The following is an 18692-nucleotide window of genomic DNA, read 5'->3' on the forward strand; positions in this document are numbered from 1 at the left end:
ACTAAGTCAGGATTTAACTCAGCTGCTTTATTTTAATACTAAACAGGACACTTATATTTCAGACTATACTTGTGTAGAGCTGTTAAAATTGATGTGGCTTTCTGGAAATAAATATTATTTATTATTTTAAAAAGATAAAATAGCACTGGGCCTCTTCAAACCAAGCATTTATTTTAAAAAGCTTCTAGAACAATACTAAAGCAGTATTTTTAAAAAATAAGTCTAATAATTTGAACATTCTACAGACATTTATAGCTATTGACTTACTTCCTTTCATCCAGATTCAGCAACTGATTAGCACAAAATAATAATAATAATAATAATAATAATAATAATAATCATCATCATCATCATCATCATCATCATCATCATCATCATCATCCCAGGGGACAGCAGAATTGAGGAGAAGAAGCTAGAGAAATTAGTGAAATACGAAGATCTAAAAATTGAGCTGCAACAACTCTGGCATAAGCCAGTGAAAGGGATCCCAGTGGTACTTGGCATGCTGGGCGCAGTGCCAAAGGATCTCAGCGGACATTTGAAAACCATCGGAATTGACAAAATCTCCATCTGTCAATTGCAAAAGGCCGCTTTACTGGGATCGGCAAACATAATTCGCCGCTACATCACACAGTCCTAGGTGCTTGGGAAGCGCCCGACGGGTGATGAAATACGAAATCCAGCATAGTGATCTTGTTTGCTGTGTTGTATTGACATAATAATTTATTAGATTTGTATGACGCCCCTCTCCGAGAATTCTTCTTCTCCCTCTCTCTCGTAATTTGCTACTTGCATCTAGTTTCAGTTTCAGTTTAGCACTGGCAAATCAGCTGTAGGTCAGGAAGCTGATAATGAGTTGCTTGGCTTAACAGGCTCTTCCCTGTTTGCTGCAAGGAGGTAAAAATTACTGGAAGGCAGACACCAAAGCGTGGGGGTGACTAGGTGGGTGGGGCTACATTTGGTGTATGACGCACCCAAATTTTAACCCTCTTTTGGTGTTAAAAAGGTGCATCTTATACTTCAAAAAATACGGTAGCTGATTTCTCAAAGAACATTGAATAGTCCAACAAAGCCCTTTGTGTAGGTATTTGTTTGGACTCTGTCCATAATGATAGGTGTTCACAACTAATCTCAATCTAAACATTTCTGTGTGTGCACAACCTTGGTAAAGAAGGATTTTTCTGCTAATACATTAACACTGGTTATGTGCCCAGATAGATATTGAGAGTTAGTGTGAATATTCAGTTTCATATTCAGACAGCAACTTGTGGTTTACTGTTAAACTAACAATTGCACAAGAACAGTCAACTAACTTATCTTTGATAACCCAGTTAGATGGAACATGTTTCCTGGACTTTGAAGTGCAGTTTATTTCTGTGTAAAGAAGTATTATGGACTGTGGTTAATAATCCACTGGATGTTACAGCTTGGGATCGAACAAATGATGAAGATAAAAAGAAAATATCTGATTATAACTGGGATAATAAAAAGGCTCTTAGCATTATTGGACTCACCCTAAGTGATCGACAATTTAGCCATACTCATGGTGAAGATTCTGCTGCCAAATGTTGGAATATCTTAAAGAGACTTTATGTTCGAGTTAGTGTTGGTGCGCACATACACCTTACACATAAACTGTTCAGAGCATGTCTGTTAAAAGGTGGTGATATATTAGTTCATTTGGAATTTATGAAGAGAACTTTACTAGAACTACATGAAAAAGAATTGATTTTTTCTGAGTTGCATCAAATTTATATCATTTTTTCTTCTTTGAATGACTCTTATGATGATTATGTGTCTTCACTGGAAGTTTTGACCAGAGATGAACTGACATTATCTGGTATAATTGGGAGACTGTTAAAAGAATCTAGAAGAAAGCAACATAGTAAACAACTGAGAGAGAAACAGCCACAAGAAGAAAAAGTGTCTTTGATTGCATGCATCAAAGTAAACCACTCCAAATTGTATTGTACAACAGGTTAATGTGGAACCATCTAATTATAATGAAATGAAGCCGCATCCGACAAAGGATCAGGTAGTTTGGCAGGAAGCTATGAATAAGAAAAGACTTCCGGGGCGGGGCTGGGCCGGTGCGACGTGCAAACTTGGGGCTCCAGGTTTGTAGTCGAAGTTTTCGCTCATTAGCCGTGATAACGGAGATAGTCTCTCACGGTCGAGGGTGCTAAAGAAAGGGGAAGTCCTAGAGAAGGGGGGTCTCGCAAAACCCCCCTGGAAATAGAGACAAATCCCCGTGAGTGGGCGAAAAAAAAAGTTGTGGTTTACCTCATCCCAAAGGCCGAAAGGCCCGCGGCAGATTACCACCAGGGAGTCGAAACTACAGGCGGTTTATTCAGCGAGAATTTAAGTTAATTTCTAATAGTTAATCAGGTGTTGAGTTTACCTTTGCATCAAGAGTTGTGTGTCTCCTGGAGTGCGGTATAGCGGCAATCATTGTGTGCGGAGCATAAGTTTAAGAAAGCAAAGTAAGTCGGAGTGTGGGGAAGGAAGTGAATGGCGGAGGAGCGGAAGTGAAGGAAGCGTGGAGGAGTGAGAAGATACGGCCAGACTCGACTTCTGTGCGTTTTTGCTGACAACTGAGAACTGATTCGACAAGCCGAAGAGCAGAATGGAGGAGTATTGTTTGCAACGTAGGCTTGGAAGAAAGAGCGGCGAAACAAAGCTACACAGGAGAGGAGAAAGGCGTGGTGGTAGGAGAACAGAAAACGAAAGAGACATTGCAGCGGAGCGGCGGAGCGGCGGAGTGGCGGAGAGGTGGTCGAGCGGCAGCGTGAGACAGCGTGAGACAGAAGGAGAAAGGAGAAAGGAGCGGTGTGGACAAAGCAGAAGAAGATCTGCCGGTTTGCCGATTTGCCGACTTGAGATGTCATTCTGCCTCGTTTGAGGTTGGGAGAGCAATCGGGGGGTGGTAAACTTGTTGTGCAGTGAAAGAAGTTAGAAGTGACGCAGAGGGAACGAGAGCCGACACCAGTCGCCGAAGAACAAAGCGAGACGAAGACACGGAAAAAGGAAGGCTAACACCTTAACGCAACCCGGAAAGTGGACTTTTGTAAACTATTTTAAATTACCTTAGATTACTTTAAGCTAGCTCTTTAGTTTGTAACCTTTACTCCAAACTAGTTTTTTAGTTAGTAACTTTTCTTTTCCTCCTCTCCTATCATCCTTTTTCTCCCTTTTGTTGTTCCTATCCCTTAATTACTATCAAAACCTGCATACAATAAACTTGCTTACTTATTTCATAGTATATTTTAAATAATCTATCTATTTTGCATGCATCTATTTCATAGTTTAAATATATTTCAAATATCGTAGAGTATAAAGCTTCTGAACCTTATCCCCATACCATTAACTGTGATTTAACCGGCGGTTCTAGAGATGGAGAAAGCCTCCTATTATCTTCGTTTTCAAAACGTCCCCGAGCAAGCGGACGAAGATCTGACTTCCAAAATGGTAAAAATCCTATCAGAAAATCTGCAGATAGACGAAGAAGAAGTAAAAAATCATATAGACGAGGTCTTCAGGATCCAGACAAACTATGCCAAAAAAAAACAAAGTCCCAAGAGAGGTACATATCCGTTTCACAAAAAAACCCGCAAGGGATGCAATCTATAGAAACACAAGAAACGAGCAAATTCTGTTTAACGACAGAGAAATAACTATACTAAAACAGGTACCCAAGAGAATTAGAGAGGGACGAAGGGAGTTTCACTTCTTGACCGCTAAATTGATGAGAAGGGGAATCTCATATAGATGGCTGATCCCAGAAGGCTTGTTGGTGACTTGGAAAGGAAGAAAATACAAGATCGATTCTTTCGAAAAAGCAGACAATTTTATTATACAAAATCTAGAAGGAGAAAACACACTTGGCCCTGAAGGAGCCCCTCAGACCAGACCAGAAGAAAACGAGCAAGGACAACAAAGTGCAGAAAGCGAGAAGGATCTTAGTTTTAGAGAAGAAAACAGAGTAACAACAAGAGCAACAGCAAAGAGGAAGTAGAAAGGAAAATACACAATATCAACTATAATAGACCATACATTTAGATAAATAACACACAACAGGGGAGTCCCTCGGCGAGCAAGCAAATTTTTTCTACCCCCTCCCTCTTTCTTTTTCTCTCTCTCTCTCACTCCCCGTATCCTTTATAAATAAATATGAAATTATTAAAAATTTTCTCAGTTAATATAAACGGACTAAACTCAATTATAAAAAGAAAACAAACGATGATTAAATTGAAGAAGGAAGAAGCAGACATAATCTGCTTACAAGAAACGCACATTAGATCGCAAGATCAAAACCTACTTAAGAATAAAAAATTAGGGAAACTGTTTACGGCGCTAGCAGAAACAAAGAAAAGAGGCATAGCAGTTTATGTAAAAGAGAGGCTACAACCAGAGCTAATTTTTGCTGATCCCGACGGAAGAATACTCAATTTGAAAATCAAAATTGGTCAAAGTCTTGTAGTCTTGATGGTGATATATGCCCCAAACTCAAACCAATCAGAATTTTACCAAAAAATAAAGGATCAATTAATACAATTAGAGGCGAAGAATGTGTGTATATTAGGAGACTTCAACGCGATTACTGATAAAAAAAAAGACTATAAAACATCCAAAAAAAAAATTCAGGATAGGAAAATCCTACCTAACAAATTTTTTGAACTAACAAGAGAATTTAATCTTTTGGATCTATGGAGAGAAAGACACCAGGGGAATAGTGAATACACCTTTTTTTCAAACCCACATCAATCCTGGTCAAGAATAGATATGGCCTGGGGTGACCTGAACATGGATAAATATACAGAACAAGTGGAGATTGGTCCCAATATTTGGGCAGATCACCACCCAATCACAATCATGATAAAAGAACCAAGGAAAAACTTTCAAAAGTGGTCTTTGAACCAATTATTGCTTAAAGAAAAAAATTACACTGACCAGGTTAAAAAAGAACTAATTCTATTTCTAAAAGATAACTGGAATGATGATACTTCTGTACAAAATCTATGGGACACCTTAAAGGCATATCTAAGAGGAATCACTATATCATACTCCTCTAGAGTAAAGAAAATTAAAAATCAAAAGATTAAAGATTATCTAGTTAGAATTAAACAATTAGAAATAGAAATACAACAAGATCTCTCAAATGAGAAACTTACAGAGGAAAAGGATAAATTAACCCACCAAATTAATCTAATGGCTCAGGAGGAGTTAGCAGGGAAACTAAAAAGAGCTAAATTAGACTACTTCGAAAATGCAAACAAGCCGGGCAGATGGCTTGCCCACAAACTAAAAGAAGAAGAAAAGGAACGATATATTCAGTCGTTAGAAGATAATAGGGGAGAAAGACAATCCACTCTAGAAAGGAAAAAACAAATTGCTACTGATTATTATATAGAATTATATAAAAGGGAAATAAAAACCCCAGAGAAACAAAAGTTGTATATAACAAAATCGGAACCGGGAGAATTGACGGACAACGAAAGGGAAAGATTAAACAAAGAAATTACGATAACGGAATTGGAGGAAACAATTAAAAATCTGAAAAACAATAAAGCCCCAGGCCCAGACGGCATCATTTCTGAATTCTATAAAGAATTCTCCACTGAGTTAGGAGATCTCCTACTAACACTCTATAATGAAGTCCTAGAAAAAGGCCTAATGCCCAACTCATGGATGGAGGCATTCACAAGTCTGATTCCTAAAAATGAAGAAGAGAAGCATAGAATCCAAAATTATAGACCTATCTCCCTGCTAAATGTGGATTATAAAATTTTTATGTGTTTAATGGCAAACAGACTAAAAACAGTTTTAAATAATAAGATACATTCCGACCAAAACGGCTTTCTACCCGGCAGGCATATAAGGAATAACACGAGGATAATATTAGACGTATTAGAATTTTATGAAAAACACTCAGACAAACAATTAGCTCTTATTTTCCTAGACGCCCAGAAGGCTTTCGACAATCTAAATTGGGGATTTATGATAGAAGTAATAAAACATATGAAATTTGGTGCCAAATTTATAAGAATGATCGAGACAATTTACCACAAACAACACACAAGAATAGCAATAAACGGAGATTTAACCGATAGAATTCAGATTGAAAAAGGAGTTCGGCAAGGCTGCCCACTTTCCCCATTACTATATATTCTCACTACAGAAACCATGCTAAGACAAATTAGAGCCAACTCTAAAATAAGAGTATTAAAAACTAAAAGACAAGAGTTTAAATTACAGGCATACGCGGATGATTTGGCCCTGATACTAGAAAACCCACTGGAATCGGGGAAATTTATTATGAAAGAGGTGGAGGATTTCGGCGAGGTAGCAGGTTTAAAAATAAATATGCAAAAAACCAAAATTATAACCAAAAATATGACAAAGGAGCAGGAAAATGATCTGGAAGAAATTTTGAAAATTAAAATAGTCAAAACAGTTAAATACTTGGGGATTTTACTTACAAAAAAATGTAGTACTATTAAAGAAGATAACTACGAAAAATTATTAAAGACAACTGAGAAACAATTAAAAGACTGGGACAAGTTGCAAATTTCATTACTAGGTAGAATAGCGACAATCAAAATGTCAGTACTGCCGAAATTCTTGTACCTCTTTCAAACAATCCCAACAAAATTAAACAACGACTTCTTCAACAGATTGAATAAAATCACTTCTAAATTCATATGGAACAATAAAAGACCCAGGATCAGATTAAAATGGCTACAAGATAGAACTAAACAAGGGGGTTTAGGATTACCAGACTTTAAGATTTACCATCTATCTTGTAATTTGCTATGGATAAAAGACTGGATAGAGCTTAAAGCAGAGAGAACATTAGCTCTAGAAGGCCATGACTTACTCTCTGGCTGGCACAATATGCTATGGAATCAGCACCAAAAGATTCCGACTTACTTTAAAAACCACATGATCAGAGATGTTTTAATAACAACATGGCTTAAATTAAAAAAGGACCATTATACAAAAATACCTAGATGGTATTCCAGTCTGGAAGCTCTTACTCACCCGAACACTATTGAATTAAAAAATATGATAACTTATAACCACTTATTAAATACAGAAGGAAATATAAAAACGAAAGAAGAGTTAGCAGAGCAGAACATAATCTTGAACTGGTGGCCATATAGGCTAATATTTTCAAAATGGCAAAAAGACACTAAAGAAGAAGGAATAGCAGCACACAACACTCCCCTGGATAAACTTATATTAGGAAGTGATAAACATTTTATTACAAGAATATATAGTTACTTAATAATGTATGAAATGGAAACGGAAATATCTAAAGACCCAATGACCAGCTGGGCAAAGAACTTTGGCTATAACATCCATATAGACCAATGGGAGACAATCTGGAATAAAAATTACAAAATTACGAAGTCAGTATCATTCAAAGAAAACATCATAAAAATGTTCTATAGGTGGCATATGTCACCATCAAGACTAGCACAGATCTTTCCCAAAACCAGACCAAATTGCTGGAGGTGTTCAAATCCGTCGGGAACCTTTTTCCATATTTGGTGGAGCTGTCCAAAGATAAAAAAATTATGGTCTAAAATAAAACATTGGATATTCGAAATTACGGGCACAAACCTACCTCTCAAGCCAGAGATCTTCCTATTGGGAATAATAGGCATAAAAATAAGGAAAACAGATTACCATACAATCCAACACATTATAACAGCAAGCAGAATATCAATAGCTCAAAACTGGAAAAGGGAGGAGGTACCATCAGACAGAGAAATAATCAAAAAAATATTTGACTGCGCCGAATATGATTCCCTAACACAAAAACTGAAAGATAATAAAGAAACAGAAAATATAATCACATGGGATAAGTTCTATAACTGGATTGAGGAGAGGGAGAGAGAGACAGAAACGAAAAGAAACTAGAACAAATTACAAAGAGACCAGGAATGAAGAGAAAGGAGGAGAAGAACAAGACAAAACAACTTATTTGATTGCTCGCCGATATTCTATTCTTTTATTTATTTATTCAATATGAAGGAATATACCAGAAACATAACAATTAGAATTTTAAACGCAACACCTAGAAAAGGAAACACTAGACTAATAGATTAAGCAAATTTTAAGAAACAGGATACCACTGAAAGTATAACCGGAAAAATGAAATATAAATATAACTGCAGGTTGGCAGAGGGGGGGGGGGAAGGGGCGTTCTACGTTTGTTTTTTGTTTTTTTTTGTTAGTGTTAAATGTGGTTTGTTCGACCTTAATGAAAATAACAATTAGACACATATGATAAGAACACCCTGTCCATACTGTTTTGTATTGTCTTTGTATATAGTTTTGTATATATATTCAATAAACTCTATTTTTTTTAAAAAAAAAGAAATTAAAATCTTTAAAGGAACTTGATGTATATGAGGATGTGAAGTTACCACCAGGTGAGCGTGCAATAGGTTGCAAATGGGTGTATAAATTAAAGACCGGTGCGGATGGCACTGTTATCCATAAAGCAAGATTAGTTGCTCAGGGATTTTCTCAGTCAGAAAAGGACTCTATCTATTTAGCTGAAATGTTGCAGATTGCCACAAGTGGGAGCTAAAGTTCATAGCTTATTTCTCTGAGTCACCCTCTCTGTTTCTCTTTGTCTGCCTACTCACTGTTAATGGCTACTCACTGTTAGGTATGCTCTGCATTTTCTCTGCAATCTCTCTGTATTGTAGTTATATATTATAGCTAAAATGTGTTTAGGTTTGATATCTTTGTTTACTGATTATGACAAAGGCAACTGATAAGAAAACTACATACTCGGTAATATTTGGATTGTTATTCTGACTTATTGTGTGTATGACTTTAGACTGTTCATCTGAATATGTTATTTGTCAAAGTAAACTTTAATTCAAGTTAGTATGTCTGTGTGTGGCTGAGTTCACAACTAATCTCAATCTAAATGTTTCTATGTGTGCACAACCTTGGTAAACAAAAATAACCACCCTTCTCCCCCAGATGAGTCTGCAGGAGAAGGATAGCCTAGAAATCCAAATAAATAAATTAATAAATTACTCTCCTCATACATTAACAGTATTGTAGACCATGGACTGGCCCTTCCTAGCCCTATGATTATGAATATGATTCCAAGTAATGCAGATTGTGGCCTAAGAATTTGAAGTTCTTTCGGCAGCAACAACTCTTGAAAGAGTGGTTCATTTCTAAAATTATTTTCCCTCATTGAATGTTGACTTTTTCTTGGAAATACAGATGAATATAATACTTTTTGCTTACCCATTCATAATTTCTTGATATTGCTTTCAGGTTCATTGTTATGTCATTCATCTCTAAATGAAGAAGAAGAAAGGAGCAGTATTCTATTGGCTTCATAAAATAACCAAGATCAAAGTTTATGTAGGCTGATGTAGAAATCACTGACACAGAGACATGATTTCTGGAACAATGCTTTGTCCTTTTTTGGTCTATCTGAGTGAGCAGCTTCTGTTGTGAAGTTCTGATTTTCTAGGACTTGCAGTTTATTTTTTATAATGAAATTCTTGTCTATGTAATCATAATGATTGACTTGGTCCAAAGATAGATAACTAGTAACAGGTTAATATACAGCATACAGATAGATCATGTTAAGCAAGCAGGTGAGCATGTAATCGCTAGTTTAAACTTTTACTTTTAGCTAGAACAATAGAAGAGCTGAATAAACAATTAACATTTACCCTGGATACACAGAAAGTAGGGAAATTAGCTTTTAAATGTAAATAATTCATAATAATGAAATGCTTTATTGACAATATAGGTTTGCCTATCATTGCAATAACTGGCAAAGACCTACAGTTTATTATCCCTTTTTTCTGACCATTTCAATACCTACTTCTGTTCTATTTTTTCAGAAGACAGCTTGCAATATAATACTATGGATGGATAAAACATTGCTTCCAGCTGCAGGGATTCAGCTCCAGTGATCTCAGAGGCCCATGTCTTAGAAGAACTTGAATGATTAAAAATAAATAAGGCAATGGGTCCAGATGGCATCTACCCCAGAGTTCTTAAAGAACTCACATCAGTGATTGCTACCCCCTTGACTGATTTGTTTAACCAATCCCTTTTAACAGGAGATGACCTGGTGATTGGAGAATGGCCAGTGTTGTGTCTATCCACAAGAAGGGCAGTAGAGAAGAAGCTGGTAATTACAGGCCAGTTAGCTTGACATCAGTTATAGTTAAAAAGATGGAGACTCTACTCAAAAAAAGGATAAATCAGCACCTAAAAACCAATAACTTATTGGACCCAAACCAGCATGGCTTTACTGAAGGCAAATCATGCCAGATTAATCTCCTTTCTTTGACTATGTCATAAAGATGTTGGATGAAAGTGGTGCCATGGATATTGCCTGTCTGGACTTCAGCAAAGCCTTTGATACGGTTCCACATAAAGAGCTGATAGATAAATTAGTGAAGATTGGACTTAATCCCTGGATCTGCAGCTAGCTGAAGCATAGATATCAGAGGGTCGTTGTTTAATGGCGAGTATTCTGAGCAGAGACTGGTTACAAGTGGTGTGCCACAACAGTCTGTTCTGGGTCCTATTCTTTTTAATATGTTTGTGAGTTACATAAGGGAAGGTTTGGTATGGAAGGTTTGCCTATTTCCCGATGACTCAAAAGTGTGCAATAGGGTTGATATTCCTGGAGGCATCTGTAATATGGCAAATGATTTAGCTTTACTGGGTAAGTGGTCAAAGCAATGGAAACTGCTGTTTAAGGTTTTCAAATGTAAAATGGGGGAAAATGTAAAATGGGGAAAACTGTGCGGTCAGGTGGTAGGGAAATCAAGTAGAATGCTTGGCTGCATAGCCAAGTATACTATAACTAGCAGGAAGAGGGAGATTGTGATCCCACTGTATAGAGTGCTGGTGAGACCACATTTGGAATACTGTGTTCAGTTCTGGAGATCTAACCTACAAAAAGATATTGATAAAATTGAACGAATCCAAACAAGGGCTACAAAAATAGTGGAAGGTCTTAAGCATAAAACTTAACAGGAAAGATTTAATGAACTCAATCTGTATAGTCCGGAGGACAAAAGGGAAAGGGGGGACATGATCGAAACATTTAAATATGTTAAAGGGTTAAATAAGGTTCAGGAGGGAAGTGTTTTTAATAGGAAATGAACACAAGAACATGAGGGCACAATCTGAGATTAGTTGGGGGAAAGATCAGAAGCAACATGAGAAAATATTATTTTACTGAAAGGGTAGTAGATGCTTGGAGCAAACCTCCAGCAGACTTGTTTGGTAAATCCACAGTAACTGAATTTAAACATGCCTGCAAAAAACATATATCTATTCTAAAATAAAATACAGGAAATAGTATAAGGGCAGACTAGATGGACCATAAGGTTTTTTTCTGCCATCAATCTTCTATGTTTCAATGTTTCTTCTCATTCATATGGGAATGAATTACTGTACATGACAATGAACCTCAAAACAATGCCAAAAGAATATGATCAGGTTGGCAAGAAAGTTAAGGAATTATGAACACAAATGGTGTTTTCATCTGTTCTTTCAACAAAAAATCAACATCCAATGAGAGAACAAATGATTTTTGAAATTAACAACTGGATCAAGGCTTGGTATTACTGAGAACTTCATATTCTTAGACTACAGTCTGCATTACCTGGAATCACAATCATAATCAAAGGGCTAGAAGGGACTTGGAGGTCTTCTAGTCCAGCACTCTGCCCAAGGCCAGTGTTCCCTCTAACGTGAGTTGTGCACTATAGTGCAGGAGTTTTGAGATGTCTGCCTACGAGTTTCCAATTCCAGCACGGAGGTCTGACCTCTGTGCTGGAATTGGCAATTAGAATAAGGTGACCAGACCTTGATCATTTGTCCCGACTCCAAAATGTGGCATGACTTTAAAACTGACTGGATTGGATTAATTTCCCCCCTCCCTACGACTCCAAAATGCGGCGTGATTTTAAAACTGACTGGATTGGATTTCCACCATGGGGAAGGAGCAGGGAAGAAAGAAGGAGAGAAAAGTATGGCTTTTTCTAATTGGATATTGTATTTTTTAAATTCTCATTGAAGGCATTTGTAATTGCTTCTAAATGATGTTGGTTTTGCTTTTGCAAAAAAAAAATCAAAACAACCTCCTTAGGTGCAAGTCAGGTGAAAGTCCTAAAGAGACTGAAGGTAGATAATTCATTAACAATCAAGGCATATCAAACTGATCTGTGTTTCCTGAACTAGATACTGGATATTGGATACTAGATGTAGAAGTTGTTTATGGTTATTCCCAGTTTCTGGAAGTATTGTCTACAAGGTGGGAAGATGTTCCTCTAAAGAGATGTCTCTTATGGCTTGTACAGATATTTTAAAATGTGAAATATTTTCTAACAACCAAGATGGAAGGGACCTTGGAGGTCTTCTAGTCCAACCCCCTGCTTAGGCAGAAAACCCTACAGACAAGTGGGTATTCAACATCTTCTTTAAAACTTCCAGTGTTTGAGCATTCACAACTTCTAGAGGCAAGTAGTTCCATGTATTAATTGTTCTCACATTCACTATTTGCTTCTAAGTTGCTTCTCTCCTTGATTAATTTCCATCCACTGCTTCTTGTCCTACAGGTGCTCTGGAGAATAACTTGACTCCCCCTTCTTTGTGGCAGCCTCTTATTTACATTGTAAATAAGCTGTCTCAGACAGTTCTCTTAAAACAGAACTCTTATAAAATTGAACATTAAGTAATATCCTAATATACATTTCGAAACTTTGAACTAAAGGAATCAGCAAATGTATGATACTTTAGTGACTGGACAGATATTTAGTAAGATATTTAATAAATTCCACTGCTGGTTGGCATTTATAGCCAAAGAAACATGCAAACAATTGTAGCCTTCTGTTAAAATAAAGCCTTCTGTGAACATAATATACTAGTTGGGAGCAAATATACCTTTGTATTTCCACTCATAAATTAGTTTGATTAACAAAGAAGATAGAAACAAGGTTTTATCATGGTTAACAAGGACTTTTTCCAGGGAGTCTCCGAATAATTTATCCCCCTGGAAGCTTGCTGAGGCTAGGCGCCATTTTGATTTAACGTCCGCCTGCCAGCTTCTGAGCCAAATTAATCTGCGGGATGACAGGGAAGACGCTAGGGCGCGTGATGCGAATTTGGCCGCATCCAATGTGGCGTCCGCCGAAAACTCCGTAGCTGCCAGTAGCTTATTTAAGTCCTGGCGCAATCGGTGATCCTCCTGGCTCACCCTTGATTGGACTTCCTGTATCCACAGGATAGTGGCCCAATTGAAATACGAGGCCGCCGAGGCGGCTCTTAAGGCCCAGGCTGCCATCTGATGTGTCTTGAGAGCTATGGTTTCAGCTCTCCTATCCTTCGCCTTCAATCCCTCAGAAATCTCAGATGGCACCAGGGCGGTAGAAACTAGGCTTGCTATCGGAGAGTCAATAGTAGCAGGAGCTAACAGCGATTCCATCTCCTGATCGAACATATAGAACTTCCGATCGAAGGCGGAGGGTCCCTGGGCCGCTGCTGGAGTCTCCCAAGGCTTCTTAATGTTGTCAATAAAAATGTCAGAGGAAGGGATGTTCTCCGGTTCCTTCTTTGGTATTGAGAGTAAGACTCCTGTAGAGGCCTGTGCGGTGGCATCCTTGGCCTGCTTTCCCTCGCCCGCCTCTTCAAAGGCCAGCTTGGCTTTATTAAGCATAGTGCGAAAAAGAGAGGGCTTGAAGAGGCCAATTAGACTCGGGGGCTCAGGTGGTTGTTCGTCTCCCGATAGCCCCTCGCCATCCACGCTGTCTTCCTCCTCAGGAAACAATTCCTCCTCCATTGATCCTGGGAGAGAGGCCGGAGCTGGAGCAGCCCACAAATTCCTCTGCCGGGGCTGTAGATTCTGGGCCATAGGTGTCTGTTGTTGAGCACCGATCGTGATCCCCTGGGCATATGCGTTCGCAATCAAATCCTGGAGATTCTGTGGCATGCTTTGCCAAGTGTCCAGGGAGCTCCTCAGGCCCACTGCAGAGGGTGTAAAAGTAGCAGTGGGCTGTCTAAGCTGTGCTCCACGTTGTATATTAAAGGCCTCAGGTGCTATTGGGAGGCGTTCTGGCGACCAATCCTGCTCCATTGCCGAGCCTACAACCCCAGCTATGCCACTCAAGGGGGAGGCCGGAATGGGTGAGGGTCCCCTCACGAAGCTGGGCTGAGACAGAGCGGCCTGCTGTTTCTGAGCCTCCAGTTGTCTCTCAAGAGCCCATATCCTTTTCTCTGCCTCCTTAAGGGAGGATCCCTGAGAGGATTTGCCCTTGGCCTTCTCGGGGCGCTTGCCCTCGCCTCTATCCTGGGGGGTACAGGGCCTGATGGTGGTAGGTAACTCCTCCCCAGAATGTGCAGAGGTATCGGCCATAATTCCTGGCAGGTAACACTCACGGAAGCCTCCAAAGCGCTATTAATCACCGCTCACGCAGCCGATAATTCCTCACAAAATGTAATGGCTACTGCGGCTGCGCGATAGCAGGGAGGCTAGGGCGTGGCTAGGAGCCCTCCCGGGCCCGTTCACCCTCAATGGCATTCTCGGCAATAAAACATGGCCGCCGCGCCGTTGCCATGGCAACCGGCGGGGGCCGCAACGGCTTTTCGCGCTGTTTTTCTTTCTAAAAAAATGGCGGCCGCTGCCGAACTGCAGCTTCTGAGGCGTCTTTTCGCGCCGCCGCCTCCTCCCTGCCGATGCCAATTAGGTCGCCAGCTCCTCGGCTCTGGTCTATTCGCCGGGCGGGGCAGGCCCCTCCCAGCGGCAACCATCTCTGAACAGCCGGGTGCGACCACGGAGGTCGGCTACCCGGCCCGCCCTTTGGATAAGTTTCCTCCCCCACGTCTCCCCGCTGTCTTTCCTTCACAGTGCCTGGGAGAGAAAGTAGTCGTGGGGGGGATCGGGCGTGACAGGCAAGGGGACAGAGCCCGCGGAGGGCCTGATCCCCTGCTGTGAAAAGAGGGAGCCACTGTCCATGAAGAAACCTGCAAGAAGAAGAGAAAGAAAGACATTAGTAATAAAAACAGAAAGGTAAAAGCAATAATTTATTTTACTAATATCCAAACATTAGAGAGAAAACTCAAAAAGTCCCTTTACTGCGACTGAGTTTTCATGACTGGTGGGCTAGGGGGCGGTACCTACATAATGTTTATAATTAAAACTCAGTCCCTCCAATGAGACTGGAGAAATACCCCACGTTGGACTCTCCTTGCAAGTGCATTGGAGAAAAATATATTTAGGCAGAGGTCCCCAAAACTTTTACATAGGGGCCAGTTCACTGTCCCTCAGACTGCTGGAGAGCCGGACTATAAAAGAAAAACTATGAACAAATCCCTATGCACACTGCACATACTTTATTTTAAAGTAAAAAACAAAATGGGAATGTGCTATTTAGAGGGGACGAAGAAGTCTGAAATTCATATATGTTTATGTTTTGTTTTTAATTTAATTTTGTTGTTTAATATTAGGATGTATTAATTTGTAAAGTTGGATTAGAATTTTAGAACTATATAGAATTACATAGGTAAAATTAATGGAAGATACATAGGATAAATAAGGGGTTTATGATATGTACTGTATGGTTTTATGAGTTTGCATTATGAATTTAAAATATACTTGGAAATGTAGAGGATTGATGAAAGTTAATAATTGTAAATGCTAAGTGCCTGAAAAGTAATTGAGCTTGGAAATATTGAATGAAATTATAGAAAAGTAAATATGGAAATACATTAATTGATTCAGATAGATTTTCATAGTATTATTAGATTACTATAATACTATGCTAAATATTTAATAAATGAAGATTTTAAAGCATGGATTTATTAATAGTTGTGTTTTTGGTTTTTCTGGTTGTTTTAGTTTTAATTTCTTTTAATAAAAAAGAAGGGAATTTTTTTTCCTAATTAGGAAAAAGTTGTATAAGGGTTTTTTGTTTCTTTTAAGAAGAATGTATAAAAAGGAGGAGTAGGCATGATGGCCTATCTGGATTTATAAGAGGATAATGATATTAATTGAAATATAAAATAACAGAATAACATAGTGGGAAGGGACCTTATTGTGCCCCAAGACTGAGCCCCAAATAATTACACAATAAGGTGTCTTGGGTGAGATCTGTGAAAAAAAAATCAGGCGCTCAGGCATGAAAATGTATTTATTTGTTTGTTTGTTTGTTTGTTTAATGTTTTAATGTTTTAATGTTTTAATGTTTTAATGTTTTAATGTTTTAATGTTTTAATGGTTTAATGGTTTAATGGTTTAATGGTTTAATGGTTTAATGGTTTAATGGTTTAATGGTTTAATGGTTTAATGGTTTAATGGTTTAATGGTTTAATGGTTTAATGGTTTAATGGTTTAATGGTTTTATTTATTTAGACTTCTATGCCGCTCAGTCCCAAAGGGACTGCTGCTCAGACACTATACTTTTCCGCCCACATCAGGGAAAAATTAGGGGAACACTGCCCAAGGCAGTAGATTTATTGCACCTAAACAAATGGTTTCAATCCTTTCTTGAAACTTCCAACGATATAGCACCACAACTTCATGAGGCAAAACTTTCCATTGATTGTCAAGAAATTTAACCTTAGCTTGGGATTTTATTACTCCTTAATGAGATTCCAGCCATTGTTTCTTGCCCTACCTTCAGGTATTTTGGAGAATAACTCAACCCATTTTTTTGGAAGGAGCATGTTGGCCTATAGAAATTAACATAGATCATGAAAATCTAAAGATGATGCAACAGACCAAATTGGTCTTATCCAGCCAAATGAATGGAATCATTTCTTCTTCTGATTTAACTTTTATATACAATATGTCTCATACCCAATGAATCTGATGCCAGATGTGCTGTCCCATAAACCAGAGTTCTGACAAGTATGTCAGGTCACAGCAGTTGCAAGTGTGGGAAATGATCAAGCAGAGTCTGAAGGCAGGATATGTCTTCAAATATGTGATCAGTTTGGAATTATTATGCTCCCACAAAGACCTACATTCAGTCCCCCAGAAATTCTATTGACACTTATCTAGGGCAAATATGCCTTGACTGTTGAATATTAGATTTTTGTGTATAGATAGCATGTAATAAACTTGAAGTGCTTTGAACCCAATTCCTGTTCCTGGTTACTTGTGCCTAATATTAATTTGATCTACTCACAAAATTTTCATAAACTACAAAAAACACAGCATGACATTGGATCCACAAGCTTGAGTGGGAGCAGACAATTTGGAGATGGACACCTGCAGACATCAAGATGGTTAAGCAAACTAGGTGCAGAATTTAGCAGCTAATATGCCTCAGATACTGGACCAGAAGCAAAATTTAGCTTCTTTAATAATTGTCTCTTCCACCACCTCCACCTCCAAGACCTGCAGCATTTTTTACAGCTCTATTGTCAGTAGCCAGACAAAGAACCCAAGAGATTGCTCAGTGTAGTATATACATTGACTCTGAGTCAGAGAGGGGCGGCATTCAAATCAAATCAAATCAAATCAAATCAAATCAAATCAAATCAAATCAAATCAAATCAAATCAAATCAAATCAAATCAAATCAAATCAAATCAAATCAAATCAAATCAATAAATAGACATCCAATTGGAGAAGTTTCCAAAGAACAGATCACAAGCCTCTCTCATTCTCTTTTTTTTTAAAAAAATATTTTTATTGATTTTTATAATATAAGAAAAACACGCACACAACATATAACAAGTGCTCAGTGATTGTGCCCACCACCAGACAAACATTCGTACCCCACCACCAATCGGGGGTGTTTCTTATATAAATCGTTTTAACCCAAGAGCGAAATATTTATTTACATATCATAAAGTGATTCCAATTTGTTTCTTATATCTTGGTCTCGGATCCTACTCGCCATATATCGTCTTACCTTGTCCCATCACCCCATCAGTTGTCGCAATTCAGTTTCATTAGTCAAATTCATCCTTTTATCCATAATCTCAAATTGAATGTGGTCCACCATGTACCTATACTAATTTTGCATTGTCCATTTTGTCACGTCTTTCCAACCTAAGACTACTACCGCCTGAGCGCTTTCTATTGCTACTTGTTTTATTTCTTTGAATTCTCCCATCTCATTACTTTTTACTAATACTGCCATTTCCTTAGTAATTATCCATCTTATATTTAATATCCTATTAATATCCTCTTGCACTTTTTGCCAAAAATTCTGCACGACTGGGCATTCCCATAGCATATGCAAGTACACTCCTTTATCTTGGCACCCATGCCAACAAATACCTTTAACATTCTGCTGAAAATGTGCAAGTTGAACGGGTGTGTAATACCACTTATGTAATATTTTCCTTCTCATTTCCCTAACTCTTGTATTCTTAGTTTTCCTTATATTCTCTACTATATTTTTCATCTCTTGCACCTCTACTTGTATCTCATTTTGCCATTTAGTCAATCCTTGGATCACATCCCCGTCTGACTGCACTAACATCTTATATATATTGCTTGCTTGTGCCTTTGTACCCTCACTTTTTCTCTTATTATTTTCTCTAACTCTATCTCCTCCCTAAATAGTGCTTCTTTATTCTCCCTTTCATTCAGATATTTACATATTGCATTTGTTTGTAGCCATCTTCCCTTACCCAACCACCATTCTATACGATTTCTACTTGGCCTCC

Source organism: Erythrolamprus reginae, chromosome 7 (genome assembly GCF_031021105.1).
Source record: "Erythrolamprus reginae isolate rEryReg1 chromosome 7, rEryReg1.hap1, whole genome shotgun sequence".
NCBI lineage: Eukaryota > Metazoa > Chordata > Lepidosauria > Squamata > Dipsadidae > Erythrolamprus > Erythrolamprus reginae.